The 9,833-nt window shown below is 49.2% G+C and overlaps 1 protein-coding gene across 1 annotated transcript in view; it reads left to right on the top strand.

The window, feature by feature from the left end:
• Window positions 1-9,833, top strand: part of Fbxo41 (F-box protein 41) — a 31,604-nt gene continuing 21,771 nt past the window's right edge. The window contains exon 1 of the mRNA XM_006991553.4: window positions 1-114. The gene's annotated coding sequence lies outside the window, so the exon portion shown is untranslated. The remainder of the gene's footprint in view (window positions 115-9,833) is intronic.

The raw sequence follows: 9,833 nt of genomic DNA, 5'->3' as shown, positions 1-9,833 counted from the left end.
ACCGAGATCCGAGGCCCGGTGGCGGCCCTGCATCTGGACCGGGCACGCGGGGTCTGTGCCTCTGCGCCCCCAGCCCAGGGCCGCGGTGCCTTGCCTTGCCGCGGACTGGAGGAGGTAAGGGCAAGTCTGGGGCGCGCTGCGGGACTGCTCCTGGAGAGGCTAGGCGGAGAGGACCTCAGCCGCGGCACCCTCCTTCCATGCCTTCTATCCTGCTGCCCTCCTGAGGCCGCGAGGCCGCCAGAACTGGGAGGGATTCTGGGCAGGCCCGGCTTCAGGCAGCCAAGGGGTTAATTTAAGAAATTAAAATCAGAACGGGTTTGAGACCAGGCTTCCCCTCCCCCCTCCCGCCTGTCGCTGCCCTAGCCTTGTTGTGGGGCGGGGGCGGCCTCCAGAAAAAAACCCACTGGGACTCTGGACTTTGGAGAGGGAGAAGGGGGAGTGCCCTGAAACCCCAGCCCTCTCCACCTGCTGGTGATGGCATGGGGGAGGGTCTTGGTCCCGAGGCCTGGCGGGGCACCTGTACCGTTGTCGGTGCGTGCCGATGTGCACGTGTGATCGTCTGGAGGTGTTCATATGTGTGCACGCATGTTTCTGCCTCCCCACACCCCAGTGCCTGTGCGGGTGACTGTGCCCACAGTATCTCCGGAGGTGTGGGCTCCACTCCATCGCCTTGCATGTGTGTGTGATAGATACTGTGTGCACTGCCTACAGTCTGCCTAGAGAACCGAGTGAGGCCTATCCCCTCCCTTTGGTTGAGCCTGCGGTGAGGGGCTCATACGGTTTTCCGGGTGTGGGATCCAGGTGCTGGAGCTTGTGTGTGTGTGACCTTGGGAGGCGTGTGCATGTTTGCAGGACCACGAGAGGGGGTGCTTAGAACAGAAGGCAGTGTGGCAGGGCGGCTGTATTGACTCCTGTAGGTCTTTACCAGGCTGGGGAGCCCTTCGGCAGGCACCCAGTTTGGGGTTGTAGCTGCAGAGCCGAGGCCTGGGCTTCTTGGAGGGTTGGAAGGCTTTAGACAGGCAGGGCATTCCTTTATTCTCCACCCACTGGGGCATAATGGGGGTATAATACATGTGGACACCTCCAGCAGCCTCTTCATCCTCAGAATGCCTCCACCTGCTGGCAGAGGCCTCCTGAAAACACCTAGTTTCGAGCTCTTTGGGCTTCTAGGTCCATCTAACAACACCCAAACCTTCCTCCCTCGTTTGTGTGATTTCCAGCTTCTCTGCTTCTTTCCTGTATGTGGGTTTTACATGGGGGGAGGAGGAGGAGGAGGAGGGAAGTGCTCCTGGGCTCCGAAGGCCAAGTGGGAGGGTGAGAGGATGTCCTGGGTAGGTCAGGCAGGAAGTTGGGGGCCATATGGGGGAATCACCCAAAAAAAAACGACAAACTATGCTAGCTTTTCAATTTTGCCTGATCTGAACACAGCTGGTGGGCAGAGAGCCGTGAAGTGTCCACATTTGTTCCTACACTTAGGCATGCCCACCTTTTAGGGAGGGAGTATTTGTAAGGGGTGGTGAAGGTCGTCAAAACGTAGTGGTTATCTTGCCTCTGTGTTTCCCTAGACCGACTTTCCTCCTGAGAACATCTCAGGATTGGTATGAGCATCCCACTCTCAGCCGGAAGGAAGGTAGCACAGACCACGAGTCGGTCAGGAAGTGCTGTGTTCAAATCCTTGCTTGTCACTGCTTTTGTTACTCACTACTATGTGACAAACACCCCCAGACTTTGGAAACTTGGAATAGCAATTATTTATTTGTTTACTTATTTCAGTGCTGAGAACTGAACTCCAGACCTTGCACATACTAGGCGAATGATCTACCATTAGGCTTAAAGTTGCGACCTGCCTATCAATCAGTTCTTTAGGATTCCAGTCAGGTCACCACTAACAGTGACACTATTTGGTCTATGTCTCGCCTGTGGCTGTGGCTATGGGACCTGAGGATGTCACCTGGAATCACATATACAGCCTCTCAAGGTGGCCTCTCAGTCCCCAAGGCCTCCTTCCACAGTAGCCTCCGATAATTCTAGACAGCAGGGATCTAGCAGCTGGATCCCAGGGCTCGCTAAGAGGGAGCATTCCAAGATGACAAGTCCTGATGTACAATGGCGTATCTGACTTCTGCTTGCACGAAGCTTGCTGATGTCCATCTGGCCGTGCCGTGAGTCAATGTGGGAGAGCACCACGTAAGGGCAACTCTAGAAGACTTGATTCATCAGAGGTCCTCACGTGGCACCAATTTGTTACAAGTCTTTATTGGCCACGGGCAATCTGAGCCTTCGCTTCCTCATTCCAAAATCGAAGCACAATGATGTCCCAGAAATAATGAGTAGGTAGACACAGGTTCACTGTTTTCTTAAACTGCGGGCACCTGTGGGCCTTGGGCTTGACTGGCATCTTGCATTGGGCACATGGCGTATAGAGTAAAGCAGGTGATCCCAAAACCTCAGCTCAACTAGAGCAAACCATGGGAATGAGAAGACAGTGAGCTCGGACCTCCTAGTAAGTGACTAGGGAGCCACCATGCTTTACAAGTTCATTCTTGGATTGATTTAACCAGTTTATCTAGTTGCATGATGGTGAGTGTCAAAAACTGCCTTGGTTGAACAACGGAGAGATGGCTTGGCAGTTGAGAGCACTAGTTACTCTTGCAGAGGACCTGAGTTCGGTTCCCAGCACCCATATGATGACTCATAACTGTTTGAAACTCCAGTCCCAAGAGATTTAGTGCCCTCTTCTGATCAGAAATGCACATACGTGCAGGCAAAAGACACCTACAAAATACATCTTTCTAAAAATTCATTTTAGAAAATTGTTTTGGTTGCATGAAATCTAATTTATCTATGATCTGGTAATTCCTCTAACAGTGTACTAGTGTATACTCTGTGAAGATGGTCATTTGTAGTGTCTCTGCCTGTAGAATGTAAGTAATGAGGGACCCGATGTATGTGCAGGTCAGTGACCCCCAGCTGTGGGACCTGCTGTCTTGGGAGTTTATAGTAAGGAAGGATTTGTGCTGTGACGGGGACTGAGGTGGAGGAGGGTGTCAGGGTGGAAAAGGTGGCATTTGAGCTGGGTCTACAAAACTCACCAGTTGGAGAACAGAGTTCTAAGAAGGGAGACAGCATGGGGATGTGACAGGGCCCAGTGCTTTCCAGTGGAGTAGAACCCTCATGGGGCTCACTGACGGTTTATGTGGAACAGGAGCAGAGACAAAAGCTGGTGCTGGCAAAGCCGAGGGCTGGTCAGCATGAGCCACCCTTGACGACAAGTATGGCAGGTGTACTTCGCTTCTGAGTGGCCGGGCTGGGGATCTCTTTGTTGATGCTTGCCTAGCATGCACCAAGCCCTGCATTTGATTGCTAGAACTATCCTAGCATTCAGGAGGTGGAAGCAGGAGGATCAGAAACTCAAGATCGTCCTCAGCTACACAGCAAGTTTGAGACCCTCCCCCACCCCCGCTGCTTTTTTTTTTTTAAGCAAACAGGGTCTCTTATTGAACCTAGCACTCACTAGTTTGGCTAAGCTGGATGGCCATTGCTTTACAGCGATCCTTTTGTCTCCGCCTTCCCAGTTCTGGCAGTATAGATGCACACTGCCACACTGAACTTTTTGTGAGAGGATCTGAATTCAGGGCTTCCTGCTCCTGAAGCCAGCCCTTCTCCACAGCCCCTATTTTACGTTATAAGTGACATACATGACTGGGTAGATACTTGCAAAAGGCTTCAGAAGTCATGAGGATTGTCAGATGAGTGAGTTAGAGTCCACACAGATGAGGATTGAGGTCTCGGCAGCCGCGCCTATAGGAAAAGGAAGTCAACCATAGCAGACAGTGTGGGCAAGGGTGGAGACAGAAGAGAGAGGCCGGAGGCGAGTCGCTGTCCAAGGTGCTGAGCAGATACCGCGGCTGTCGGTTGAGAATTGTAGGAAAGGCAGGTTTTAGAGTGTGGACATTGGTATTGTGAGGTTAGTCTTAGCCACTTGAAGCTTTGGGCTGCCAACACTGAGATAGAACCCATTTCGTTCCCTATGATCCCTTTTCATTCATTTTGAGTTTAAAGGAAAAAAGAAGAAAAGGGAAGGAGAAAGGAAGGACTCCTTAGCAAGGTTTCAGGCCCAAGACCTTATTTGTATCTCTGACCTATGGAAGTGGGTTATCTCTAAGATGTTCATTCTCTCTAATCTTAAAAAAATGCTCCTGGATTCTCCCACACTGCCTCCTTCCCGGCGCAGGGAACTCCTGTCCACTCGGTGCCATGCCCACAGCAGCCAGGCGCATTAAAGCAGCCATCTTAGTAGTCCCCAGCGGGCCCTCCTCAGCTCCGGGCCAGTGTGAGCTTGCCCACTCCTTCCAGATTACATCCGCACCTCCCAAGTTTCCGGCTGGAACTCCTGTTTCTGCTGTTGGTTCCCGAGAAGTCCTTGGCTCTTCTCTCTCCTCTGTCTCTTCTTTCTCTATTTGCCACCCTGGGCTTGCTTTCCCAGTATTATTTTTTTAATGTGTCCATTTGGGGCTGGAGAGATGACTAAATGGTTAAGAGTGCTTGTTGCTCTTGCAGACCACCCACCCACTTGGTGGCTCACAACCATCACAACTGTAGTTCCAGGGGGTCTGATGCTCTCTTCCCTCCAAGGATACCGCACATACTTGGTGCACTGATACATATTCAGGCAAAACACTCATACATAAAGTATAAATAAGTAAGCCTAACTTTTTGTTTGGTTGTTTTTTTCTTTTTTCTTTGTTTGTTTTTTCGAGACAGGGTTTCTCTGTGTAGCCCTGGCTGTCCTGAAACTTGCCCTGTAGACCAGGCTGGCCTTGAACTCAGAGATCCACCTGCCTCTGCCTCCCAAGTGACAGAATTAAAAGCGTTCACCACTACCACCCAATTTAAGCCTAATTTTTTTTTCATGCTTAAGTTAAATAAAATTTTGAGACATGTTTTTATGTAGCTTTGGCTGGCCTCAAACTTGCTATGTAGCTGTAAATGACTTTAAACTCATAATCCTGCCTCTGCCTTGAAACTGCTGGGGTTACAGGCACTGACACTACATCTGGCCAGTAATGTATTTAATTTTTTTAATTGCACTCATTTGTGTGTAGACACATGCAATTGGATGTGCATATGGACAACTTGTGGGAGTCCATTTTCTCTTTCCACCATGTGGACCCCAGTTATCAGGATTGTAGCACGTACCTTTACCCACTGAATGATCTTACTATCCCCAGTAATGTATTTCAGGCTACGTACTGCAAAGTAGATCCAAATAGCTTTGTGTTTGTTTTGTATTACAATTATTTCTAAGTACATGCATGTTTTGCCTGCACGTATGTCTGTATGTATGCACTACATGTGTCTGTGGAGACCAAAAGCAAGCTTCAGAATCCTTGGAACTGGAGTTACAGACAGTTGTGAGCCTCCGAGTGGATACTGGGAATCAGACTCTGGTCCTTTGGAAGAGCAACAAGTGCTCTTAACTACTGAGCCATCCCTTCAGCCCCTGTCCCCAGTTTTTTGCTTGTTTGTTTTTGTTTTTCTGTTTTCGTTTGTTTGTTTGCTTGCTCGCTTTTTGGCTTTTGTTTTGTTCTGTTTGAGACAGGGTCTCACTCTGTAGCCCTGGCTGGCCTGGATCTTGCTGTGTAAAACAGGCTGATTTTTGAACTCACAGAGATCCACCTGCCTCTGCCTCCCAAATGCCAGGATTAAAGGCATGTGGCACCACACCCAACTCTTTTAATTATGTGGATGTGGGGTTTACATTTGCCTTCAGGTCAGAAGAGATCATCAGAGGCCCTGGAGCCACAGTTAGATGTGGTTATGAGCTGCCTGAAGTGGGTCCTGGGGATTGAATTTAGGTCCTCTGTAAGAGCAGTGTGTGCTCTTAATCACAGAGGTTTCTGTTCATCTCCCATACTGTTTTGACATATCATCTTCTAACCAAGTTTGCCTCAGGACGTCACCAGCTACTTGGAGGAAAGGACTGGATCTTGTCTATCTGTGTGACCTGCATATGCCTAGCACAACACCCGTGTAGTGCATGGTGCTGAACAGGCACTCAGTAAGTGGACACAGAATGAATTCATGTTTAGCTACAGCTTAGGTAAGAAGTGCAGACTGACTGATTAGGTGAGAAGAGGGATGATTTTTTTTTTTTTTTTTTTTTTGGTTTGGTTTGGTTTGGTTTGGTTTGGGTTTTCAAGACAGGGTTTCTCTGTAGTTTTGGAGCCTTTCCTGGAACTCAATCAGTAGCCCAGGCTGGCCTCGAACTCACAGAGCTCCTCCTGCCTCTGCCTCCCGAGTACTGGGATTAAAGGCGTGCGCCACCACTGCCCGGCTTAGAGAAGAGAGTTTTATTACAAGTGGCAAACCCAATGTTATTTAGTTTTTACATTACATTATCTTGTGTGTGTTGTGTGTGCGTACATACATGTTCTACGGCCGTAGAAGAGAGTGGTCAGAGGACAGCTCCATATGTGGGTCCCGGGGGTCAAACTCGGGTTACCAGGCTTGGTGACAAGAACCTTTATCTGCTGTGCGTCTCACCAGCCCCCAGTTTTATTTTTAACAATAAAATATCTTCACACTTCCCGTACCTATGAGGAGGGCAGATGAATGGGCTTTTGGCATAACTGCATCCAGGTTCTCAGGAAAGTGGGGCTGACTCTCCAGCTCCTGGCTCCACCTCACTGGGTGTTTGCATGTTTTTCCTTCCGTGCATGGACTTTCTCGGTGTGGTCAGGCAGTCTGAGCCACTGACGTCCTTCTTCTCATCCATGCTTCAGTGGAGAGTGCACAGTTTCCCAGAGTGCGTCATCCTAGCATGTGATCACAAAAGGAAAGGGGGACCCCTCCCCCCATTTCCCAATGAAGGACTCTAGTGGCTCAGTTTGAGGAATGTACATACTCATCCCTGGGTCAGTCATTATCACCAAGGAAGTAGGACTAGGCCATGTCTCCACTTCCTAGGCACGTGGAGTGTAAAGGGGCAGCTCAACAAAGACAAGCGGAGATGCTGCCATGACCACATAGTGGGCAGTTGAAATAATAATAATGTCTACTGCAGGACTCGGCAGCAGACGCCACAGAGTGAGACAGCCTCTGCTTCTTTCCGCAGCAGCCACAGGTGAGACTGACTGGAGACACTCCGCTCAGATGGGCCTGAACGCCTAAACGTAATAAATACATAATAAATGAGTAAAATCCCTCCAGTGAGTTCAGCCTGTAGAATCCTAGCCAAAGAAAACCTTAAGTTGGGCTTGGGAAGAAAGGCACCCTGAGATCGGCGTTTTGGATGAGAGAAGCAGTGTGGCAAGGGATAGAGCCAGGCAGAAACGGGGGTGGGGGGCGGTTCTCGGGGCTGCGGTAGTTGTTAAATTGGGAGAACCAGAGCACAAATGAGGATCTGACTAGTGTGTGTCTCCCCCCCCCCCCACCCCCTTGCTCAGAGTACAGAGTACAGGCTGGAATCTAAATAGATGATGAAAGTCACATTGTCACTTTTTTCTTTTTCTCATCCCACACTACCTTCCCCTTTCCCCCCTTTTTCTTGTGTGTGTGTGTGTGTATATATATTTTTGTATGTGTGTCACTCAGGTATGTGTGCGTATGCCCACATGCACTGGTCCGGAGTTGGTTGATGTTAAGAGTTATCCCCATCACTCTTTCACCTTAGAAGCTGAGGCAGACTTCTCAAACCTGGAGCTGTCTGATGTCTGGTCTTGAAACCCGACTTGCTCTGGGGAACCGTGTGTCTGCCTTCTGATGCTGGAATCACAGGCAGGCAGGCAGCCATGCCCGCCAGGCATTTATGGGGGTTTCTGGGGATCTGAACTCTGGTCTTCACACTTGCCCGGCTAGCGCTTAACCGCTGAGCCGTCCTCCCAACCCCCATCACCTTCTTGCTTGCATTCAGAGAAAGCTTCACACTCATGCGGAGGTGTGCAAAGTCTAGACAGGAATATTCTCAAGAACAGTTCACAGCCATGTCTCGGGTGCAGTAGGTGGAGGGCAGCTTCGGGGTGTCTACTGGGGTAAAGAGCTACTGGGATATGAGTAGCCCCTCTTCTCACCCACTAGGTGCTCACCCACAGGCCTGCCACGCCCAGGTTTTGCCCTCTCCTTGATTTCTTGGAGCCTGGCTAGTAGGGTGCTACGAAGGCTGAAAAAAAAAAAAATGTTCTTCAAGAGTGGGGAGGGGACAGGCAGAGAGTTGGAAGCGCGCTTAGGAGGTGCTGCCCTTTGCAGGTAGGAACAGCCCTGCTCCCCACCAGCTGGATCTGTGAACTTGGAATCTCCAGGCCCACCGTGTATGACAAACTTTTCTTGGGGAGACACTATCCAGCAACAGATCAAAGTATGGATACCACCCAAGTCCAACTTGGTGAACCAATGAGTTTTATTGGGGTTACTTACAGAATATGGGGGAGGGGTTTACTAATACGAATATGGGCGAAGGGGTCACTTACAGGAGCAAAAATGACTCAGACAGCTGCATCACCAAAGCCCACCCCAGCATGAGTGACAGCTCGTAAAGCTGGGGCTACACAGCCTGCAGGCAGCTAGCTCCACAGGCTGGAGAGTGTCTTTTCCCAGTGACTCAGTCCGTCTAAACCCCTTCCAGGCTCAGCTCTGCTGGTTTCTGCTTCTGGCAGGCAGCTGGTGGGGTCTCCAGGTCTTTCAGCCTGGCTTGTGGGAGAGTGACTCAGCGGGTTTCTTGTTTATTCTGGGAGGGAGGGAGGGGCCTAATGAATCTGGTCAGTTTCAGGACTTGCTGGAGCTATTTTGAGTTTTTCGCCTTCTAGCTTAAAGCCTCCCCCCAGGATAGAATGTTTCAATTTCAGAGGAAACTTCTTCACAATGGCCAGCTTCGTCTGTCTGGCCTGTGATAGCGAATCTATTCAGGTCTTCTGTTGTTTTTTTGTTTTTTCTTCTCCTTTTTTTTTTTTTTTTTTTTTTTTTTTTTGTTGTTGTTGTTTTTGGAGACAGGGTTTCTCTGCGTAGCCCTGGCTGTTCTGGAAATTTGCTCTGTAGACCAGGCTGGCCTTGAACTCACAGAGATCCTCCTACCTCTGCCTCCTGAGTGCTGGGATACAGGCATGTGCCACCATGCCTGTTTAAGGTTTTCTGTTTCTTATCCAGTCGGTTTGAGGTTTTATATTTTTCTAGAAAAGCATTCAGTTCATTCAGATTTTCAAGATTTTGAGCCAAGAGTTATACCTAGTAGTATTTCCATAATTGAAAAAAAATTATCTGCATGCAAGTCACATCCCTCTTCTTGTTATAGTGTTATATATGTGTTCTTGTCCTATCTGTCTGTCTATCTATCTATCTATCTATTTATCTATCATTGATGTTTTCTAAAAGCCATTTTTTAAATTGACTTCTATTGGCCAGTCTTTAGATTTCAGTATACTTAGAGGACAGTGATACTGGCACAATTACTAAGCATTTAATGGCTTTAGATTTCTCATGTGGTGCTGGGAATTGAATCCGGTGCTTGTGTGTGTGAGACATGTGCTTTACCAGCTGAGCTATTCGCCAGCATCAATTACCAAATATTTGTTTAAAATGAAAGAAGAAAGGTTAGCCGGTTAAGTCGGGTGTGGCACAGAAGTCCTGTCAGATTAGCACTTTGGAGACGGAGGCAGGGAGGTCAGGAATTGAAGGCCAGCCTTGGCTACGTGAAACCCTATCTCCAAAGAGCAGAGAAGTGGGTGCAGAGATGGCTCATCAGTTAAGAGTGCTTGCTGACCTTCCAGAGGATCAGAGTCTGATCCCCAGTCCCATGTTGGGCAGCTCATAACCACCACCTTTAACTCCAGCTCCAGAGG

The sequence above is a fragment of the Peromyscus maniculatus genome, chromosome 3 (assembly GCF_049852395.1).
Source record: "Peromyscus maniculatus bairdii isolate BWxNUB_F1_BW_parent chromosome 3, HU_Pman_BW_mat_3.1, whole genome shotgun sequence".
NCBI lineage: Eukaryota > Metazoa > Chordata > Mammalia > Rodentia > Cricetidae > Peromyscus > Peromyscus maniculatus.
The sequence above is the reverse complement of the archived record's forward strand: the minus strand, read 5'-3'. Positions and strand labels throughout refer to the sequence as shown.